Here is a 24,059-nt window from a genome sequence, read left to right as displayed (position 1 = left end):
AACTATAGCCAATATTTTCGAACTAAATCTTAGAATATAATATAAGCTGCCACTTAACTGCAAGGGTCAACTGCATATCAACTACGGCTCCCCCGGGAAGTTAGGTTTCCTTTCTTATTTAAAATAGCCTAGGGTAGTGGCTGATTGGGAGAGGATTTTCCTAAGCCCTCTTACTTGAGCTGTATTTTCTATCGCCATCCAGAGGGAGGATTGTTAGCTTTGTCCACCACCAGGAAGGCTTTGTTTCCTTTATGGGCATTCTCTTTAGATGGCTTTATTGCAGGCGAGAGTTCTTCCACCGGAGTTTTGAGATTAGCTGTTGTGTGACACTTTCCGAGAAGTTAAACATATTTTGAACTGTTTGTTTTGTCAGGGGATTCGAAAAACTTCCGGATTTTTGAAAAGTAGACATGTAGACATGTGTTCTATGCATCTGTGGTCGGGAAAGAAGTGGTTATCCAGCACTTTCCAATGAGATACAAAGTTAAGTATCTGTTTGGATAACTGTGTCGAATTGCAAAATTGGCATTGGAAAATCCACTGCAGCTACACAGGGAAGGGTTGCATCCTTGCAGAAGGTCAATATAGACCAGCAAGCATTTGTTGTTTACACCTTCTGTTATATACAACATTTCTAATCTAACATTTGACTTGTTTCTGCCTTCGCTTTCACTAAATTCTGAACCTCTGGCTGAAGGCGTTTGTGACCTGGGTTCGACTTTCTGTTTTTTTGATGTCATCAAACGCAACATGACTTATAATAATTTGATTTACCACAGCCATAACAAAATCATATACAAAAACCTCTTGACGAGGTAAAATACCGGTGACGACCCTGCATGCTAAACCCAAAATATCTGATACCAATTTTGGGATCGGTTCGTATATGTATATGTTAGTTGTCCGTTCCTTGTGAGAATTTCACCATCAAATAAATTTTCCAATAAAAATATTGGAAACAGCCACACGCATCTTTAAAAATAGAATAATAAATAAAAGATCGGATTAGATTGTCCAAAACGGAATCCGTAGAAAGTCCCATCATTCTAGCTTCAAAAACAACAAAGTTAATTCCAATTGTTCAGTTATATAAGAGCTATAGGATATAGTCGACCGATCCTAATAAAATTTTAACATACAAATCGGATAAGCTTGTCCAAACTGCAATCTGTACTAAGCCCCATCCAACATAAAAAACACTAAAGTTATGCCAATTCCGATCGTTCTACGACAGCTATAGGATATAGTCGACCGATGGACAAAGTAAAAGTTCAAAGAATTTACTCTATATTTGCAAGTTTATTGCACACATACAGGAACAAGCTCAAAAAAATATTCCCCATCAAATATACACATCCATGTACACTACTGGCCAAAATAGTCCACAGATATAAGGTTTATTTGTTTCGATATAACTCGATTTTTATGCAATGCACACCCGCCAATTTTTTTTATATTGATAAGTTATGTTACACAATGTTACACAATTTCTAAAACAAGAATGAAATATGGGAACCTCGTGTATTCAATACTAAGCCTAATTTTCTGCTGCGTGGGTGATTTTGGTCTGGCCAAAATAATAAGTACACCTGTGTATTTGATAAATTTTAAAGGATTACAGCTAGAATTGGGCGAAGATATGTTGGTTTTTATTATTTCCTTGCATATTTAAGTATATCCCAGGAAAAAAAATTCTATGGTTGGGCAAAAAGCATTGTACTACAAAAAAATAAAAATTGCTTTAATTCTTCAAAGAAAGGATAAAGTCTTCGGGAAATCGCTAAAAGACTTGGGCAGTCAGTATGTTGTGTCCAGAATGCCCTAAAATTCAACATTCAAATCGAATCTCGAAGTCGGAAGAAGAAATCCTGTCAAATGACAGACACCCGAATCCTAAGTCTTTCAAAGAAGGATCCCTTCATGTCTCCCAAGTCCATTGCTGCTCATATTGACCATAAAATATCTTCTAGATCAGTTCGTCGTAGACTTACTAATGCTGGCTTACAAGGACGCATAGCCAGAAAAGTTCCTCTCCTTCGAGGAAATAATTTGATGATGAGGAAACAGTTGGCCCAAAATCATTTGGCATGGTCTGGACCAGAGGGTTCCAAAAAGTGGAATAATGTCCAATGGAGCGACGAAACAAAAATAAATCTATTTGGTAAGGACTCGAGAAAGAATGTACGACGACCCAAAGGCAAAGAATTCGACCCCCGGTACACGAAATAGACCGTTAAACACGGAAGCGGAGACATTATGATTTGAGGCTGTTTTTCTAGGCATGGAGTTGGCCCAATTCATCGGATTACCGATACTATGACCCGATTTGGGTATAAAAATATATTGTCTGAATATATATTGAAGACATGCCCTTGAGATGGGTCTTTCTACAGGACAACGACCTAAAACACACATCAAAGCTGGTCAAGGCCTGGTTCACCGAAAACAAGGTGGACATTATGAAGTGGCCAAGTCAATCTCCAGACTTAAACCCAATAGAAAACCTATGCGGAGAGCCTAAACGTCGGATTGGCATAAACACATTTCAAAATAGAGAAGAATTCGCATAGACTGCCCGCGGAGGAGAAGTTGATTCCGTAAAAAAAACAAGAGATGGAACCCTCCTAATAAAAACAAAAACAAACTTTCAAGCCACAAAACTGCTGAAACTAAACAAAATCGCAGACATGGAAATTCTAGCTATGGAACATAAAACACTAAACTAAGAAAGGAGTGATCTACAGCGTGCGATCTTAGATATATTGATGAAGAGACCATCCTTCAAGAACTTAAACCCCAAAAAGTCATTGAAGGAAAAATACCAACACCAATACCACCGACTCACTAACAGACACTGGCCTAATAGTTCTAACATTTAAATCCCACAAACTTCCCGAAATATGTACTTCGAATTGGATTTAATAGACTTCATACCACTCCCGCTACGCTGCAAAAAGTGCCTTCGATTTGGACACCCAGCTCCCGTGTGCAAAAGCACAGACAAATGTTCAAATTGCTCGGAAGAGAAACACACCACTGAAGGCTTACACTGCCAAAAAGATAAAAAATACCCCAACTGCAAGAACAATCCGGAAATCAACTTCGGGAATCAACTAAAAACTTAACATTAAAAATATTCTCCAAGAATAAGTCTCTTTGCACTAACTTCAAACCGTCCAAATCAAAAACTAAACCCTCAACAAAAAACAAACACACCAATAACAGCGACAGCGAATCCATCTAAAATCCACCAACCTTATTCTAACTTAACCCGATCTTCACCGCAATAATGTCCCTCAATATAATCCAATGGAATATAAAAGGTTAACTATGTAACTATAACTCCTTATATTGATAAAGAACCGCTCCCCACACATCATCGATCTCCCAGAATCACACATACAATACACCAATAACATACCCACCCCCATAAACTTCATTCTACTAACAGATTTGGCGGCGTAGCACTACTGGTACATAAATCGATCGAACATTCAATAATCAACACCACAAACGATCTCGAAACACTATAAATACTTGTAAAATCCCAGCAAAACATACACATTCAGAAAGTTAACATCTCTCCGAGCAAAACTATCACAAGACAAATACTGGAAAATACATTGGGTAGAAATCAAGTACCCTCATCATTAGTGGTTGGCACCCAGTCTGGGGCTCCCCTACCTCTAACCCAAGAGGTAAACTTATCCAAAAATTTATCGACAGATCCCAACTTATCCTCCTTATCCAGCCATAAATTTAATTGCAATACCGACACACTCCTTCTCGTCGCTAAAGCAACGGTCATCGCTAAACTGGAATACGGTTTGTTCCTTTACGGACAATCACCCAAAAGCACCTTAAACAAATAAAAAAACCCCGTTCAATGCTGCACTTCGACTAGCCCTTGGAGCCTACCAAACCACCCCCATAATTAATTTAATAAACGAGTCCAATATTCTCACAATAGAGCTAGAACGAGACCTACAAACAGCAAACAGCAAGAACTTAATTTTTTCCAGAGACACACCCATACACAAATTTGTTAAGCACCGAAAAATCAGAAAAAACCTACCCACCATAGACCGAACAATACAACTCTGCCAATCACTAAACTTACCATACCAACCACAAAAACTACAAAAATTCAATCCACCCTGTGGATCCCCAATCTCATAGATACAAAATTCAGAATCAATAAGAACCAAGCAACATCCCCAGACACATATCGAAAAATATAGGAACATACCAAAGCCAGACAGAAATCACACAAGTTTATATTCACAGACGGATCAAAAATAAATTCCACAACAACGTACGCAGTCACAACAGAAAGTAACATTATAAAATATGGTATGCTCCCCCATACTCATCAGTACTCTTCACCGAAATAATAGCCATCCAAGAAGCAATTGACCAAGTCAAAACTTTGAGGGGTAAATTCATGATTTGCTCTGGCTCCCTCTCAGCAATTGACTCCATAGCAAACACTAACAATAACCACTTTTACTCAAACAAAATCAGATCACTTCTAACAAAGCTAGCACCAAAAATAAAAATATTGTAGATTCCTGGCCATGTAGGCATAGCAGGCAATGACCTAGCCGATCAAACCGCTAAATCAGCAGCGAAAACCCCTCTTATTTTCACCCCAAACATAAATTTATCAGACATACCCAAACATATAGGGTCAGAATTCTCGACAAGACAGGGAAAAAACTTTGAACAATGCAACCAATGGTATGAATCCATAAACAAAGACAATACGAACATCGACAAATACATAACCTCTTTTAACCCAAAATCGAGCAGGCTCGACCATAAAAAAAATAATACGCCTCAGACTAGGCCACACAAAACTTACCCACGAACACTACTTCAACCAGAGCCAAACATCCCCATGCCCCTTTTGCCAAAGAGACAACATCATATCCCACCTACTCAACTCATGCCCATCACTGCATCCTATAAAACACTCTATCTTTAAAATCTCAAACCCACTTAAGCTACTCAACGATCTAAACACAGATAACCTTAAAAAATAATATCTTTCTAAAAGAATTAAATTTGTTCCACAAAATATGAAGTCCATCCCAACACCAAAACCAGAAAATTTAAACTAAAATGTAATGATGTATATAGGTAACCCACGAACCTCCGCTCATAGACCTAAGCTATTCATAACCTAAGACTTAAAACATGTATTAAATCTCAATACCTACTAGACTTAAAAGCCAAAGGCCCCGCTGCCAGTGCTATACCTACTAAGTTAGTTTAGTTTTGTAAACAGCTCTACCTGTAATCCATAAACAATAATAATACTAAATGATAATTTAGTTTCATTTAATTCTGTTTGCTTTAAGATACATGGGATTTGTTGCATTGATAGTTTTGGTTAATAAAATGGTTACGGAAGGACATATATTCAAAATAATGGAGTGTGGCTCCTGATTTTAAAACTTTTTGTATACCCCAGACTTTGAATTTTTTTCCTTGAAAGATTCTTAGTAAACTAAGGTGGTTTAAAAGGAGTTCTGAGCGAAGATTCACACACAAAATTATTTATGGCATCAATAACAACGTTATAAAAAGCTTCAGTAGCACTTTCAATGTCGCTATTACCGAAAAGAAAATTCCAATCTATATGCATGAAAAATTTTCTGATACCAATGAAACCGGGTTTTTGCGAACACTTTATTAGTATTTTGGTCAATAGTTTCAAGAGAAGATTCAATGAAGGTTAAAGCCTAGAGGGGTGTGAATCCTCAGGGATATTGGAAAAAATCTTTTTACCATGGAGGAAGTGTCATTTGATGAATATGCACCAAGGGCCCTGCCCCTATTTTTTACAACAAAGGGCCAAGTCTGGTAAGCCATCAGTGAAATCATTTTGTGAGTTTGGAGACAAAGAGCTACAATCATAACATGGGATGGGGATGAGAGGCATGTTAAGGTCTTCCAGGACTAATATACAATGATCAATTTTGGCGCCGCAGGTTTGCTGGCGCCTTATTACGATTGAAGCCGGACCTGAAATTTCGTTGTGGAAGCCGGACAAAGGTTCTAACATGGCCCACCAAAAAAGGACCACAGGCTAGGAGAGAGGACTGTCTATATACATTTGTCTATAATCCGGAGAATTGCCCCGCCTTCTCGGACTTGAAAGCCACCCGAGAAGAAAAATAGCAGATCGAGATTTTAAATCCCATATTGAAAATACAGTTTTGTGGGATATATATATCGATAATTTTTTTTTAGTGTTACTCCGTATTTATTTGTGTGGTGGTATATACATATGTCATTGTTAGTTACTTATTCTGTTTCTTTTTATACCCTTGCAGAGGGTATTATAATTTTGGTCAAAAGTGTGCAACGCAGTGAAGGAGACATCTCCGACCCTATAAAGTATATATATTCTTGATCAGGATCACCTCCTGAGTCGATATAAGCATGTCCGTCTGTCCGTTTCTTTTGCGTAGTCTCTCAGTTTTAGAGCTATCGAGTTGAAACTTTGCACACACCCTTCTTTCCTTTGCACTATATAAGTCGGAACGGCCGGAATCGGTCGACTATATCCTATAGCTGCCATATAACTGATTGATCGGAAATGCCATAACTTGGTTGTTTTTCAAGTTAGAAAGATGGGAGTTTCAATGGATTCTTCTTTGGGCAAAATAATTCGATATGCTACATTTTATAAGGCCAACTATATACGATCCGCTATATTTCTAATAATATAAGATGCGTGGCACCACCTAGCGGACTGCGACTCAACTGCAAGGGTATATAATCTTCGGCTCCGCCCGAAGTAAGCTTTCTTTTCTTGTTTTATCCTGTTTTATTTTTATTTTATATATATATTTTATTTGTTTGTTTATACTTTTAAATATAAATTGTGAGTTCCTATAGCGGCCAGGGGTATAAATCCGGGCGGAAAGCACTATTATTATAATTATATTATTATCATTACATTATTATTATGATTTATTAAGCCCAAAAGCGAAACCAAAGCGTCGGAACGGAAGAATGAAGTAAAAGATAGGAAACTGCATAACAACAATTGTAAAATTTATTTAATAAAAAATTAATTAGAAAATGAAGACTGAGTAGAGGTTAATGGGGGGGTTTAGGAAAGGATAATGGGAAAGTAGGAGTAGGGGATTGAGAGAAATCGAGGAAAGGGGTGGACGCAAGAATTGGCCAGCGTTCCGCTAAGGACAGGGAGGGCAGGCCCAGCTACTCCATTTCATCAGGAGTAGGATGGAGATCCCGTGATGATCAGGTTAGGATGGGTGTTATAAGTTTTTTTTGTTTAGATATGTTAGAATTTAAATTCAAATGTTGTGGAAGTTTAGTGTTGTGAAACGTCTAACATATGCGGTTCGGTATGAGTTGGATGTTTGTCATTGTTAGCGGTCTAAATAGGAAGGGTCAGGGGAACCACGGCCCTGGATGAGCTAGCCGGAGCCAGACCCATGCCGATTGGCGGACCGTAGAACCCAAAGCAGGCCATAACAATATGGCACCCAAGTGCCCAAATTGCAGGCCGGTAACGGAAAGAGCCCGAAGTCCAGAATAGGAAGTAGGAAGGCTAAGGATAAAAGCAGGAATACACTTTCCAGACACGCAGGAAGCGATAGGAGATATAGCGGCAAATAGAGTTTATCGAAGTTTGGTGGAGAGGGTGCGTCAGTACAAGAAGGGGAGGGAAAGAATCTTCCGAGAGAACCAGCTAGCAGGGATGACGATGGCTACAAGAAGGGTCAAGAAGATCCGCGAGCGTTTCAAAGCAAGAAAAAAGGAACGACAGGAAGTAACCCGCTCGGCGATGTCCATGACGCGTGGAGAACCCAAGACAGACCATCGACCATACGCTATGGTCAAGGTAGCAAGAATGATGATGAGAGAGTTACTAGATTCCGAAGCTTCGCTTCTGTCTAATCGGAAGAGGCTGTAGAGAATTGGTGGAACGTCTCGAACAGCGAATGGATCGCAGTAACAGATCTTAGGCAAGGTGAAGATGCAGGTGGAGTACAAAAAAAGGACTCGAGAAATTCTATTCTACCTATTAGGAGTAGGCGAGTAGATATTATTGTTTAGAGTAGGCGAGATAGAAATGGATGAAGAGAAAGCGAGCAGAACAGGGACAGAGAAGGATGGTCATGAGCAGCATGAACTGGGATATGAGGAAACGAAACAACTAAACAAAATAAAAAACTCGTTCCTGAATTTTGACGAGAACGGTTTAGGAAGGACAGAGGTCATGAAGCACAGCATCGAGCTGACGGAAGGGGCCACCCCGATCAACGATCGGCACTATCCGGTGTCACCAGCGGTGCAGACACTTATTTACCAAGAAATAGATGAGATGCTACGCCTGGGAGTTATAGAAGAGAGTGACAGTGCATGGAGTAACACCATCACATTAGTCCGAAAGCCAGGAAAGAATTGCCTGTGCCTCGATGCCCGAAAGCTGAACAAGATAACGGTCAAGGATGCGTATCCGCAGCAGAACATCGAGGGGATCTTGAGTCGCATAGAAACGACAAGGTACATCTCAAGTATCGACCTTAAGCATGCGTTCTGGTAGATAGAATTGGACGAAGCCAGCAAGAGGTATACGGCGTTTACGGTCCCGGGACGCCCGTTGTACCATTTCGTGGTGATGCCATTCGGGTTGACAAACGCAGCCCAAAGGCTGTGTCGGCTGATGGACAAAGTAATACCGCAGAGGCTCTGGGAAAGCGTCTTCGTGTACCTGGACGACCTATTAGAAGTGTCAGAAAATTTTCAGGAACACATGGGAATGATGGAAGAGGTATCCAGGAGCCTGAAGACAGCAGGGCTGACGATTGGCCTAAAGAAGTCGCACTTCTGCTTCAAGGAGCTGCGTTACCTAGGATATATGATTGGCGGAGGAATCGTGAGGAGGGGTCCAGAGAAAGTGGAGGCCAAAAAAAGGTGATGTTGCCGAAAAGTGCCAAGGAGGTTCGACGGTTTCTCGGGATGACAGGGTGGTATCGAAGATTCATACGGAACTTTGCAGAACTGGCGGCGCCGCTCACGGATACCTTGAAAAAAGGCAAGTTCGTTATGACGGAGGAGGCGGAGAAGTCCGTAAGGACGCTGAATTGGATTTGAAATCCGGTGCGATGCTTCAGATACCGGAGTAGGAGCGGCACTGTTTCAAATAGAGGAGGACAAAAGCGAACGTCCCATAGCCTTCTTTTCGCAGAAACTGAACCCAGCGCAGCGAAACTACAGCGTGACGGAGAAAGAGTGTTTAGCAGCCGTGCTGGCGGTGGAACGTTTTCGTCCGTACATTGAGCTTATGCCGTGTAAGCTGATCACGGATCACTCGAGCCTACAATGGATCATGTCCGTTAAGAACCTGGCAGGAAGGTTAGCGAGGTGGTCGTTCAAACTGCAACCCTATCAGATGGCAATCGAGCACTGTAAAGGATCAGAGAACGTAGTGACAGACACGCTCTCCAGGATGGTGGAAGCCGTCGAGGAACCAGAGGAAGGCTGAAGGCTCGGATTCCAAACCACAGAATTTGAATCTCCAGAGTACAAGGAGTTAAGGCAGTTGCTCGAGGCAGAAAAGGATAGGTTTCCGGATGTAAAGATTGTGGATGGCTTCGTGTTCAAAAGGACAGAATCTAAAAGCGCGGTGGAGTTGGAGGAGAACACCTGGAAATTGTGGGTACCGGCCTCGCTGAGTGCGGCCATGATAGACCAGACGCATTCCCCGCATAATGAGGCTCATGGAGGGATGGCAAAGACCCAGCATCGCTTAAGGCAGCGATTTTATTGGCCAAAGATAAAGGCACTGGAGGATAATGAGCTCCTGTGTTTGCCGCCGTCGGACAGGATCGCATTGATCACAGACGCGGTACGGAGGAACTTACATGGGGCACATGAAGCAAGTGCCAGAACCTATAATAGGAGGACGCGAGTGGTTCGGTTTCGACCTGGCCAGGAAGTCTTCCAGAGGAATTTTGTCTTAAGCGACTTTGGGAAGAGCTTCAATGCCAAATTCGCAAGAAAGTTTGTAAAATGCAGAATCCGAAGGCCGATCGGCGAAAACATGTATGAGATGGAGAATCTGGATAGAAAGACCGCGGGAGTATTCCACGTAAAGGATCTGAGACAGTGACACGAATAAGAAATGGAGGAGATAACGACCAACGGAGAGGTGCCTGGAAGAGAAAGGAAAGCATAAATCAGGCACCTAGCCAATATAAAGGTACTTGCGGGACAGGAAGACGCCGTCAGATGGAAGAAGCCAAGTGCTATGGTGACATCAAGAGTCCGAGGGGTCGTCTCCCACGTTGGGCGCTGAAGATAGGGTCCAGAGGCGCCTCCTGAGCATGGGTCTAAGAGGCGCGGAATCGTCCATCTTTCCATTGTCATTTGACGCTAATAAGGTTAAAATGCTAATGTGGCTGTTGTGGCCGATGTAAACAATCGGAGCAGGGCTGCCACCTAGCGGAGGTAGAAGGGCGCCATCTAGTGAAGCTAAAGGGTCGCAGGGCTGCCACCTAGTCCCAAGCAGGGAAATTTTGGATGGGAGGGTTGATGACCCGGGACGGATCGGGTCTGAAACAACGGTCCGATCCGAATGACCATGCCAGGCGAAAATTAAAGGGAAGGTGATTTGAAAGACAGTGGTCGAGCAGTGCGGGTGAAAAGAAAAAAAAATTCACACTTCAAAAAAATAAAAAAAATATTAAAGGAAATTGGAAAAGACGGAGGAGGGAAGCTGGATCGGCAGGAATCCAAGGTAAGAGGTCGGTCCAGGAAGGAAAGCCAAAAAAAATGGGCTTCTTCATTCCAGGACCGACCAGACTCGTATCTCCGGGAGAAGAAGCCAGGCCGTAGAAATCAAGCTGGGCCTGGCGTGTTTTATTTTTTTTTGGGATAAAAATCTATCTCCTACAAACTCGACGTTCGTTTTATTTGAGCGCTTCATCAATTTTGTATAATCCGAAGAATTGCCCCGCCTTCTCATAGTTGGAAACCACCCGAGAAGAACAAAAGAAAAATAGCAGATCGCGATTTTAAATCCTATATTGAAAATACAGTTTTGTGGGATATATATATCGATAGTTTATTTTTAGTGTTCATCCGTATTTATTTGTGTGGTGGTGTGTGGTGGTATATATGTCATTGTTAGATAATTATTTTGTTTCTTTTTATGCTGTTTTATTTTTGGAACGAAGTTTCTTAAGGCGCGGTATGAGCTTGGCGGAGGAGGGCTAGCCGAAAAAAACCGTAACATAACGTTAAACGGCGTTAAATCTGTCTGCTTCTTCTTTGAAGAGTGAGAGAATATAACCATTTCTCCACTCTCTCGCTCTCCACAGTCGAGCCTTTCTCCACTGCTCATGCTCCCCACTACGCGAGATTGACGAGTATGCTTATAGCTAAATTAGTGAAATTTTCGTACATGTGACGGCTGACCCTTGTATTAATTACATTTACAGCGTTGATGGAATACCTCAACCAAATGTATCAGTGAATTTGGGGGTCGAAGAAAATATTAAAAAAAAAAATAGCACCAAAAACCGCCGCAAAGAGTAAAGACCAAAAAGAGTATCGGGAACGGAAAAAACAAAAAAATTTCGATAATCAGGAATCCATTCAAAAAAGAAATGCGCAGCGCCAGCAAAATTTTCGAAAGCGACAGAAGGACAGTAAAGAAATTGGAGCAGAGCCATCGAATTTTAATAATCAGAAGTCAATGCAAAAAGGACCGAAGCCGGGGGGAACCGAAAACAAACTCACAGCGTCAAAAAGAGTTTAGAGAATGCAGATAAAACCAAAAACCTCTAATTTGCGAATCAGTTTGGATCCAGAATTATTGGAAATGGATAAAATTTTTCCACATACCAACAAGAGAAATAAGCTAGAAATAACGCAACATAATGAGCCAGATAAATCAATTAAAACTGATGGTGCAATGCCAGTTGACCAGAATCGGCAAAGTCGAGGGAAAAGCATGAAGAATCCTGCATCTTGTGAACAATATCGTCGAAGTCGGGTGGTTTAGAATGCACTTGTTCGAGGACCATCAGAAAACGATGCATTCGAAGTCCTCATCAACAGGTTATCAACTGTGCACAGCCGGAAGCCATTTTATATCAAGTAATAGATATTCCTTCAGATGGAAACTGCCTATTTTCTTCTTTAATACGAGCCGTCAATCTTGACATGACAGCCACGCAACTTCGGAGGCAGCTGCATGCATTGGTCCGAATGGTGCAAAGTCCATCCTAAACAGTATTTCAGAATTTTGAGATATGGATTGTATCGATATTTTTGCAAGAACGTATAATTGTAATATTTGTGTACATAATCACTATGTCAACACTTTGACCAAGAAAGAAGAAAAGCAATTTCTTTATTTCAGATTTCAGGATTCGCACACTGTCATCCACCAACATCTTCGGAACTCGCATTTCACACCATTAATTGAAGTTGATGAAATAAGATATGGTCAACCTATTGAAAATATTCCTGTTAAAATCAATCCACACAAAAACATTGACGATGAAAGTAACGATGAGCATGATAATGCTAGTCCTCATGTAGACATCAGCGATATGAATGTTTCAATCCCAATTTACACTAGTCGGCATAATTATTTTGACGAAACTTTCTTTGACTCTTGAACTTGAGTTGCTTGAAATCGTCAAATAACGGTGCGAATATGAGGCGCAAAACAAATAATCTATTTTTAGCTATGTGCATGCCAAATTTTATTTCGTTTACCTTTTGCATTCTCTTTCCGCTGATAAGAATGCATGCAGACAACGGTTTTTTGCGTGGCACATATATTTTGACAGCATCTTTATGGAAATAATTTCACACTTTTAAGTACGCGAGAATCAATGAACTTCAGTGCTTAACTTTGAGCAATATTTATGGTTGTTATTAAAATAGAAAGTTATTAAAAATTTTTAAAAATCATGGGTAAAACGGATGAGCTAAGTTTGGTTACCAGATCTTCAATGGTAGCAAAATTTAACGCTGGAATAGCAGTCAAAGACATTGCCAATGTGTATAATGTGTCGCGTCAAACTGTGCACTACCAAATCAAAAAGTTTGAAAAGCATAATGACATGCGTAATTTAAGAAGATCAGGCGCTAAGCGTAAAACAGATCTCAGTGAAGACCGAGTCCTTTTACGGGAATTAAAAAAAAATGTTTTTCTAAAGCCCCAATCCGCCGCAGATCAATTTAATTTGTCAGCTAAGGCACCCATTAGTGAGCGCACAGTCCGTCGACGATTAAAAGAATATGATTTTAAGACTTATAAAGTCAAGGAAGTACCATATATAACAAAAGCAAACAAGCTCAAAAGACTGTCATTTGCCAAGGAATATGTCAATAAGCCAAAGGAGGAGGAGGAGGAGGAGCGTTCTATGGACAGATGAAAGCTCCTTTGAGTATAATTCATCAAAAAATAAAATTCTTGTAAGATTACCAAGGGCACAAAGGCAGAAAATGCGGCCGGTTTGCCAAAAAGTAAGCCATGGTGGAGGCTCTGTGATGTTCTGGGGATGTGTTGCGTATAATGGACTGGGTGACTTCGTACCTGTCACTGGCTCGATGAACCAAGGCCTATATTTACGGGTTTTAAATGATAATGCATTTACTTCTGGAGACAGGCTAATTGGACAATCGTTCATTCTGCAGCAGGATAATGCCCCATGCCACAAAGCCAAGATGATTACACAACTTTTGAAGGATGTTGGTGTTACCACTTTGGACTGGCCACCTCAAAGTCCAGATTTAAATATAATTGAAAACGTCTGGTCTCTTATAAAACGTAAAAGAAGAGTATCGTTAAATAAAACCAGAGAGGTGACAATTTCTGAGGTCACTTCCCTTTGGGAAGAGATATCTCCAGAGATCATCCAAAATTTAATTGATTTAGTACCGGAACGGCTCCAAAAAGTTAATGAAACTAAAGGAAATTATATATTTTAATAAATTCCTTTTTTCGTTTAGTTTTGTTTAAGTTTAAACTTTGCTATTCGTATTAAAATAAACTTGTCAAAATACTTATGCCACCACTTGAAAATTACATAAGCTTATATTTTTTTAAGTTAATATGATAAAATGTTTAATTCATTATTTTTAAGTTTGTATTAGCACTAAGTAAAACAGCAAAAAAAATCATTAAGTTATATTAAACCATTGAACAGTTATTTAAAAACTTGAACCATTTACTATTGTGGAGACTATTGTGGAAAAACGGCTTGAAAAAGAGATGAGCTTTTACAGAAAATATTACCGAGTTACGTATGTGGCACCACTGTAGACATATGTTCTTTTGGTTTGATTTTTTTCTTTTTTTATAATTTTAATTTTTGAGACCCATCTCATGTCTTAGGGTCAAGAATCTTGCAGCAGGCAACGGCTTCATGAGGACATCAGCTACCTGGTGTTCTGTGGAAATATATTCTAAAGTAATTAGTTTCTTTTCAATTTTTTCTTTTGAAAAATGGTATCAATGTGTTTTGATCGTTTGTGGCATGCAGGATTATTAGCTATACTAATGCATCTCATATCTTACTGCTTCAAATAAAGCCATATATTCTGCTTCTGTCGAAGAAGCAGCTACTGAACTTTGTTTCTTCGTATTCCAGCAAATCACTGTGGACGGAAGTCCACGAGGTGACGACCTGCATGCCTAGGCGTGCGCGAGGAAACTCTATATATATCCGAAGAATTAAAAATTTTCTGTAGGCAACCGATCTAAATGAATGATATACCAATCGAAAGGTATTGTTTCAATTAGATAATTTTTTCACATTAGAGCCAAACAATTGGGATGTCATTACAGAAAGTGTAGGCATTCATTAAGCAACTGTTTAAAGACCGATAAGACGTTTTTTTGCTAGTCTTTTAATCTTTCACTTATTCTGATTTCATTTTCATCTACTTTTAATTGCATACTAGGTAATTCTTCACCAATGATAATAATTGGATCGGCATTATTGTAAGTTGTTGTTTCACTAGGCTGTTTATCTGATTCAAAATTATCAGATTTCTCATCCGTACTCTCATTCGGGATATTTGACTCATGTGCTCCTGAATTATTTTCAGTAGCCAGTTGTAGATAATTCATACTATCATTCTGAATACTTTTTACCAGTTTCATACTCTCATTCTGAAACTCTGAGTCATTTTTCACAGTCCTAGTACTCTCATCAACAACCACGCCTCTAGCTACCAGAACCTTTTTTGAATTTATGCCCACAACTTATAGCCATTCTGTTCGTAACCAACCAGTATGCATTTGAATGATTTGCCATCAAATTTTCTCCTTCGCATTTTATCATGCACATACACTGTTGACCCGAATATCTTTAAATATTTTAAACTTGGCTTTCTGTTATGCCACATTTCAAATGGAGTTTTCTTATCCTGAAACGCTCTAGTTGGAGTTCTATTAATTAAATAGCTTCACTCCAAAAACTTTTATTTAATTTAGATCTATTAATCATTGCTCTAGCCTTTTCAGTTATGGATCTGATCATGCGTTCGAATACTCCATTTAATTGCGGTGTATGTGGAACCGTCCAATGGTAACTTATGCCTTTTTCGCTACAATAATCTTTCATCTTTCATCATCAACAAATATTCTCTGCCATTATCGATGTAAAGATTCACAACCTTTAAGTTGATATGAGCTTCACTCTTTGCGATGAAATCTTTGAATAAGTGAAATACATCGGATTTATATGTCATCACGTAAGCTACACAGTAATGTGTATACTGATCGAAGATGACTGAAGATTACATAATAGTTTCTTCCATTAATACTAAGAGGAGTTATTGGACCACAAACATCTGAATGAATTATAAATAAAGGCCTACGTATATATTCTTTATTCTTCGATTTTTCAAATGGAAGTCTAGCTTGTTTACCATTTATACAAGCTTCGCATAATTCATCATTCAACTTAACATCTTTTACAAGTTTTAAATCTTCAAACATATTATTTCGCACAATTTCTTAAAACTTACTCTTGCTAATATGTCCTAATCTTTCATGCCCCAATGTTTGGAGATTAGCAAGTTGGGCTTGTTTTTCTTTAACTTGATTCTTTAAGCCCCTTTTGAAACTGAAGCAATCTTTTTTGAAGTGACCTTTCTTACCGCAATGGACACACTTTTAATTGGATTTAAACTTCTTCATGGGTTTGCCTTAAATTTTGATTTCAGATGCAATGCCTTTTGTTTGTTGTTATTAAAAGACATCGCTTGAAGTACTTAAATGCTGGTTTCCTTGCTCAAATCCTTATTTTAGTTTCATGGTCAAGTAAGCGGGTTTTCACAAAAGAAAGAGTAACATGTTCGGCCGATAAACTTTCTATCGCTGTAACAACTCCATCATAATTTAAAGGTAATGTTAGAAGAAGGTGAGCCACTTTATACACCTCGATTGTTGCTCCCGATGCCATTAATTCGCAGATTAATTCGTCAAATTTATTGAAATGAATAATGAGAGGAGTATCACCATTTAATTTAAAAGTCGATTATTATTTCCGCACAAAGAGCTGCGTAGCCAAACTTTTACGTTCATAAATCGAATCTAGTTTTTCAAAAATTTCTTTAGCAGTCGAATTATTATCAGCAAATCATAGAAAAATAGTCGCTCAAGAATTCTATTATGACGCTTTTTGCTGGCCTCTCTGCCTTTGTCCAGATCTCATTTACTTCTTGTGGTTTTTCCTTTTCAATAACAAATAAAACATAATTTTCAGCTAAAAGTGCCTTTACACGAAATTTCGATACGGAATATTATTCACCACAAAAAGGTGAAATATTCTTGAACTTATTCTCCTTATCACTGTGGACGGAAGTCCACAAGTCCACGACCTGCATGCCTTGGCGTGCGCGAGGAAACTCTATATATAGCCGAAGAATTAAAAATTTTCTGTAGGCAACCGATCTAAATAAATTGTATACCAATCGAAAGGTATTGTTTCAATTAGATAATTTTTGTGGAAACATATTCCAAAAGTTATTTGGTTTGGGAGAAATTAGGGTGAAAGTAAAAAAATTTTTAATCACTAAAGTGGGGCTGGTGGACACATTTTAGTCCCCAGATAGAATATTTTCGCATTCTAGAGCTAAATACGCGTCGATTGGTACCTCAATCGACCCGATCCGACATTTCATTCAGAAGTTATTCGAAAAATTCGATTTTTACAGTTTTTTCAAAATGAAGCCAGTGTGTCTGTTTGTCTGTATTTTTTTCTTGGCAATCCTGAATAAAATTGGAGATTTTTGTTAATGTCATATGACTCATATGATATGAGCAATTATTGTTCTACAACTTTTTGAAAAAGCTGTAAAAATCGAATTTCTTGAATAACTTCTGAAAGAAATGTCGGACGGGTCGGTTGAGGTACCAATCTTGAGGTCCCAAAGAAAAACAAGAAAGGAAAGCTAACTTCGGGCGAAGCCGAAGTTGATATACCCTTGCAGTTGTGCCATTTCCGATCGTTCAGTTATATGACGGCTATTGGATATAGTTGACCGATCCCTATGAAATTTGGCCAATAAGATTATTTTGCCCAAAATGGAATCATATAAAAAAACCTCTTGACGAGGTAAAGTACCGGTGACGAACCTGCATGCGAAACCCAAAATATCTGATATCAATTTTAGTGACGAAAATATGCTATATAGGTGTACAAAATTGCATATAAAAAATATTCTTGTTTGGCACGTGCAAGAAAAACAACAAAAAAATCAGTCACGTGCCGAACAAGAATATTTTTTATATAGGGTTTAGGTTTAGGGACTGTTAGTGGCAGCGCTCTTACTTAGCGATAGAAATGGGTAGAGAAATTTATAACCGGTTAAACTCGGCAAAAAAAACTCCCGAATAGCTGGCCCTGGGTTCTTCGTATCACTAGGCTAGAGGTTCTGTCTTTTCACATCGAGACAGACCAGTGCAGTTGAAAGTGGTAACACATAAATTCAATTACAAATTTGTAGCAGTTAATTGTGAAAATTTGCAACGTAGTCAGTTGGCATTGACTCCGAAGGTAAGCGTTTGGGGGAAACATTAGTCATTATAAGAGGGGAGATTTCTAAGTCCGCGAAATTCTTTTTGGCTAGGCCGCAACAGCATCGCTCCCAAAAGCAGAATGCCTAAGCGAAAGAGGCAAAGCTCTGGGAACAGGCAGTCCGCGGTCCACTAGCACCGAAGTCGCGACGGAATTCGGCGAAACCCCTGGTGCGGTTGCAAGAGGCCTCGGCGCAAGGAGACTACAGTGTCGTGGTTTTATTTAAGAAAATTGTTCAATTTTTTTTAAGAACAGTCAGCTTAAAAAGGGAATCTTTGAGAGGGTTAGAGGGGATAATGTGACCCATAAGTAAACCTAACCTCACCCCGACCCAGCCCAGATAATTTGGTTAAGTTTGGTGATCCCTAGGCTATGTAATACCAGGCTATGCAAGAGGTGGATCATCTCGTTAGTAAAGGTGCGATAGAGCATAGCTCCCAAATGTCCCCCAGAGGGTTCATTGAACTCTAGAGAAAGAACTGAAACGGATAGCCATGAGAATATGTAAAACAGCTGCAATGAGCTTATATTAAGTTAAAATGTTATTTTTTAAAAGAAAAGAAATATTGTGAATTTAGGGAGTAATTGTAAATATGGTGGAGTGAGATAAAAACCAGAAAGCAACAAAAAATTCCCCAAGTCAGGAATTCGCGGTTACAAAGTTACATATGTTCAATTTAGAGAAATATTATTTTTGTGCGATAAACAAAAATAGCGAAAGCTTTCGACGGTGGATGCAGAAAATGAGTGAGTTTGTTTAACCAACAATAATTCCAAACATTTTTATATTTATAATTCTAAATTGAGATAACCCCATTGAACCTTTTAAATATTACCTTAACCCTTTAAATATTACCTGGCAAGCGATCACTTTTACCATTTTTACCTTTTAAACCCTACATTTGAGGATGAACCATAATTTTTACGATTTTTTCTTTGGATTGAAAACCTAGTTATAAACGTTTGCATTTTTATATCATTTTATTAATTTAAATTTTGCCATGCGAAGAAGCTTAAGTACCCTCAAAATTTTAATATGTCCATTTTAATAGTAATAAATTACACAGTGTTACAAAAATGACAAAAGTGAATGAACTTTTGAAGTGACATAGTAGGAATTGTTCATTGGGTCGAGTATATCACAAAACCATTTTTGAAATATTTCTAACACCCTCAAAATCTTGATTTATGGTTAAAAAAAACCGTTTTTCGGGACTTGTTTGCGCTTAAAAATTCCAGAACGCGTTTTTTTTCAACCGATTTCAAAAGTTTTGGTGTTTTTTAATAGTGAAATGTTGTAGCTTTTTAAAAAAAAATATATCTTTGATTTTGTTAAACAAAAAGAACAAAATTTTTACATCTGAAACTGAAGTTTTCGACTTTTGTTCGTGTTTTTCGGATTTTGATGCCAGTTTTTCGGTACAACTTACAAAAATTCTGTCATTTTTGCCACATATCAATGTTGTCTCATTAATTCTGAATAAAATGAGACAAATTTCATCAAAAAATAATGAAAATTGGTGAAGTTATAACGCTTTTCCCAAAAAAAGTCAATTCAACCTAGCGAGCGCTCCGGAGTAACAATGTGTATAAGAATAAGAGTATATTGCTTTCTTCTGACAAAAATTCTGTCATTTATGCCACATATTAATATTGTCTCATTAATAATGAATAAAACGAGACAAATTTCATTAAAAAATAATAAAAATTGTTGAAGTTATAACGCTTTTCCCAAAAAAAGTCAATAAAACCATGGGAGCACTATAAGAAGAAGAGCATATTCCTGTCTTCTACACACAGGTACTCCGGAGTGCACGCAAGGTTGAATTGACTTTTTTTGGGAAAAGCGTTATAACTTCACCAATTTTCATGACTTTTTGATGAAATTTGTCTCGTTTTATTCAGAATTAATAAGACAACATTGCTATGTGTCAAAAATGACAGAATTTTTGTAAGTTGTACCGAAAAACTGGCATCAAAATCCGAAAAACACGAACAAAAGTCGAAAACTTCAGTTTTAGGTGTAAAAATTTTGTTCTTTTGGTTTAACAAAATCGAAGATGTATATTTTTTTCAAAAGCTACAACATTTCACTATTAAAAAACACCAAAACTTTTCAAATCGGTTGAAAAAACCGCGTTCTGGAATTTTTAAGCGCAAACAAGTCCCGAAAAACGGTTTTTTAACCATAAATCAAGATTTTGAGGGTGTTAGAAATATTTCAAAAATGGTTTTGTGATATACTCGACCCAGTGAACAATTCCTACTATGTCACTTCAAAAGTTCAGAATCACTGTTACACTGTGTTATTTTATAATGTCTGCTTAAAACCCAATTTTTTTGATTTCCTAAACCCGCCTCAGTAGCGCTTGCCAAACAAGGGATCGTGGAAAAACCCTTAAGAATGCGGAAAAGCCATGATCACGGAAGGGAGGGCATTGTTTTCTTAACAATAGTTTTCTTGGTTTCTTGAATTAAAAATTACTTTTTAATATTTTTCCTTTTATCACTTTTTAACACAACTGGTCCGTTCCAAGTATGAGACCAAATAGAAGCAATAGAAATTAGTACACCTTTTGTCTTACCAGCTTGTGTTCGGTCAAGAATCTTTTGCTTATATAAAGTTAGTTTTTTTCAATAGTCACTTTTGTGTCTGCAGAAACGGATACGTTTGCATCCTGAAATGGATCAAGTATCTCAACCAGTTCCTTTATTAGTGTGATTTCGTCTGCGGTAAACGGCGGAAAAGATTTTGAGGTTTTGAAAAGAACTCTCGAGATTGATTCGTTTGTCTCCAAAATACGCTGCATCATAAAGGGAGCACTATTCAAACGCGTAGGAACCTCCTGGACCAAACTGTACGGCTTATTAACGCCTTGTTTTTCCTTAAATTTAGCATAAGCTTTATTGATCGCTTTAAAAAAAAGCGACTGTGCGCTTGCACTTCAAAATAATTTCGGAAACGCATCGTAGGTTTAGCGTATCTTGCACTAATAAATTTATCGTATGCGCAAAACAGGGAATATTCATGATTTTAAGCAGCTCACAAGCGACTACACAAACGACTTTATCTTGTAAGCCCCATTCAGTTACAACAATATTGATAGTATCAGCAATGTTAACAGCTGGTCGTCGACAAAATTTTTGAAACAAGCTCGAAAGATTCGGTTACAAAATGACACTTAATAGTTAGATAAGATTCATTGGCTCTTGATGACCAGCCATCGGTTGTTAATGCGAAGCTTTCGACAATCTGAAGCTCTGCTTTTAAAGTTTGATTTAGACTATTGTACTCATTTTTTAGTAGTTCATTGCGCAGGTGAGTCTTACTCTGCATTTTATAACGTGGATCTAGTTCATGGATCATCTTGGTTAACCCAACATTATTAACCACATTTAGAGGTAAGACATCGAACGCGATCATATTCAGTTGGTACTTGTCAATGAGTTTCTTTTTTCAGAGGTATTAGAGTAGAGGATATCACGCTCCAGGAATTTTGTCATGCATTTTGCTTTTTCTAATGGCTGATCTTTAAGTAGCGTAGGATGGATGCGCTTCAAGTGATCCATAAGGTTGGTCGTGTTTCCACCGGTTTTATACTGTTTACCGCACTGGTTTCAAATCGCCATATTACTCTCCTTGCGTTTCTTAAAAACAAGCGACGTTTCTTTTTTGCGTATATTTTTATGCCGCTGTATGCCATCCTCAACTACATTTTCTTTATCGCCAGTTGATTGAAGTTACTAAAAAAACAAGAAAGGAAAGCTAACTTCGGGCGGAGCCGAAGTTGATATACCCTTGCAGTTCAGTCGCAGTCCGCTAGGTGGCGCCACCCATCTTATTGTATTAGATATATAGCGGATCGTTAATAGTCGGCCGATCCTTATGAAAATTGGCAGAGATTGTTTTCCCCAAGATAGAATCTGTACCAAATCCCATCTTTCTAACTTTAAAAACACCAAAGTTATGCCAATTCCGATCGTTCTATGACAGCTATGGGATGTAGTCGGCCGATCCTTATGAAATTTTGTACATAAGATATTTTGGTCAAATATAACATGTGTGGAATATAACAAGTTTGGTCAAATATAACAAGTCCTAACCCTCTAACTTAAAAAACACCAAAGTTATGGCATTTCCGATCAATCAGTTATATGGCAGCTATAGGATATAGTCGACCGATCCCGGCCGTTCCGACTTATATACTGCCTGCAAAGGAAAGAAGGGTGTGTGCAAAGTTTCAACTCGATAGCTTTAAAACTGAGAGACTAGTTTGCGTAGAAACAGACAGACGGACAGACGGACATGCTTATATCGACTCAGGAGGTGATCCTGATCAAGAATATATATACTTTATAGGGTCGGAGATGTCTCCTTCACTGCGTTGCACACTTTTGACCAAAATTATAATACCCTCTGCAAGGGTATAATAAAAATACAGACACATGTTATGAGTATACATACCTTTAGTCAAAAAAGTACCGGGACTGGGTTAATAAAACACACTTTTTCCTTTTAATCATTCAAATTTATTTTGTCGCCTTCAAAGTAGTCCCCATTAGAGGCAATATACATACATATGCCACCAATTCTGCCAGTCTTCGAAAAATTTTTTTTAGGCGTTTTCCGGGATAGCCTTCAACTCCCGTGCCGAATTTTGTTTGATGTCTTCAATGGTGCTAAAACGGGTTCCACGTAGCTGCATTTTGTGTCGTATTCATACATCCACGTCTCATCAGCTGTAATGATACCATTCATGAACGTGGGGTCGGAATTAGCGGGATCCAGCATGTCGGCAGCTCTTTTGGAACAAGCCGTGCAGCGACTCTTTTCATACCCAAACGGTCAGTCAAAATGGTACGAACTGACTCGTGAGAGATGTTCAGGACTTGTGCTATCTATCTTAAGCTGCCATGATGATTTTCAGAAATAAATTCCTTCACTGCATCGATGTTAGTGTCGGTGAGAGAGGTGGATGGTCGTCCCGAACGCGGCAATCTCACGACCCTCTTGGAATGCTTTGTACCACTCAAACGCATGTGTTCTCGATAAAACTGTATCACCATAAGCCTTCTGCAACATTTTTAACGCGTCAGCACTAGAGGTGGAGAACTATCGATGGCGCTATCGACACTATCGATGGTTGGCCGCTATCGATCCGCAATCGATAGTGTCAGACACGTTCGATAGTGACCCAACCACTATCGATGGTACCTTCGATAGCTGGCGTCTCACATCGCTATCGGTATCGGTGACTATCGATGGCACTATCGACACTATCGAGGGTTTAAGAAAAACAATCGCCGGCTATCGATGGCGCCGACTATCGATAGTTCTCCACCTCTAGTCAGAACAAGAAATTTTGTTCGCAACACAAAATTTAAGACAAATTCTTTGTTCAATATATTCGTTCATTATGAAATTCGGGAAGCAACTGGAACATAGACTGACGTAACCAGTGACTGTAAACAAACTACTAGACAGATCGCGCACAAACTTCACTTCTTCGTAATGCAGAACAGTGTTATCAACATAACAAAAAAAAATTCAAAAATCGGTTCAGCACAAGCTTTTTAATTAATCCAGTCCCGGTATTTTTTTGACAGAAGATACATAACTTACTTTAAGTTCATGTATGTACAGTTAGTACACGGCAGCCAAGCTTCCACTAAAAAGCTTGAAGCCTAGCTTATGCTAAGATTAGTAATTAAGCAGACTTGGAACAGTACGCATGTACAAATAAATTAATTGTAAGACTAAACTTAAGGTTTTTTTTTGTGAAACCTTTGTTACTCGACAAGAAAGTCGAAAGAGGTTTTTTATCGAATACCGTCACTATCAGCCTATAACCGACTAAGGGCTGAAGGTATCGATCTACAAATTTCATAGCTGAGACGAAGAGGTCTCAACTTTCCATCTTACTATAGACGGAAAATTTTGGAAGCCTAATTTGGCAAGTC

The sequence above is a fragment of the Drosophila ananassae genome, chromosome XR, assembly GCF_017639315.1.
Source record: "Drosophila ananassae strain 14024-0371.13 chromosome XR, ASM1763931v2, whole genome shotgun sequence".
Classification (NCBI taxonomy): Eukaryota; Metazoa; Arthropoda; class Insecta; order Diptera; family Drosophilidae; genus Drosophila; species Drosophila ananassae.
This window is presented reverse-complemented; position numbering follows the sequence as displayed.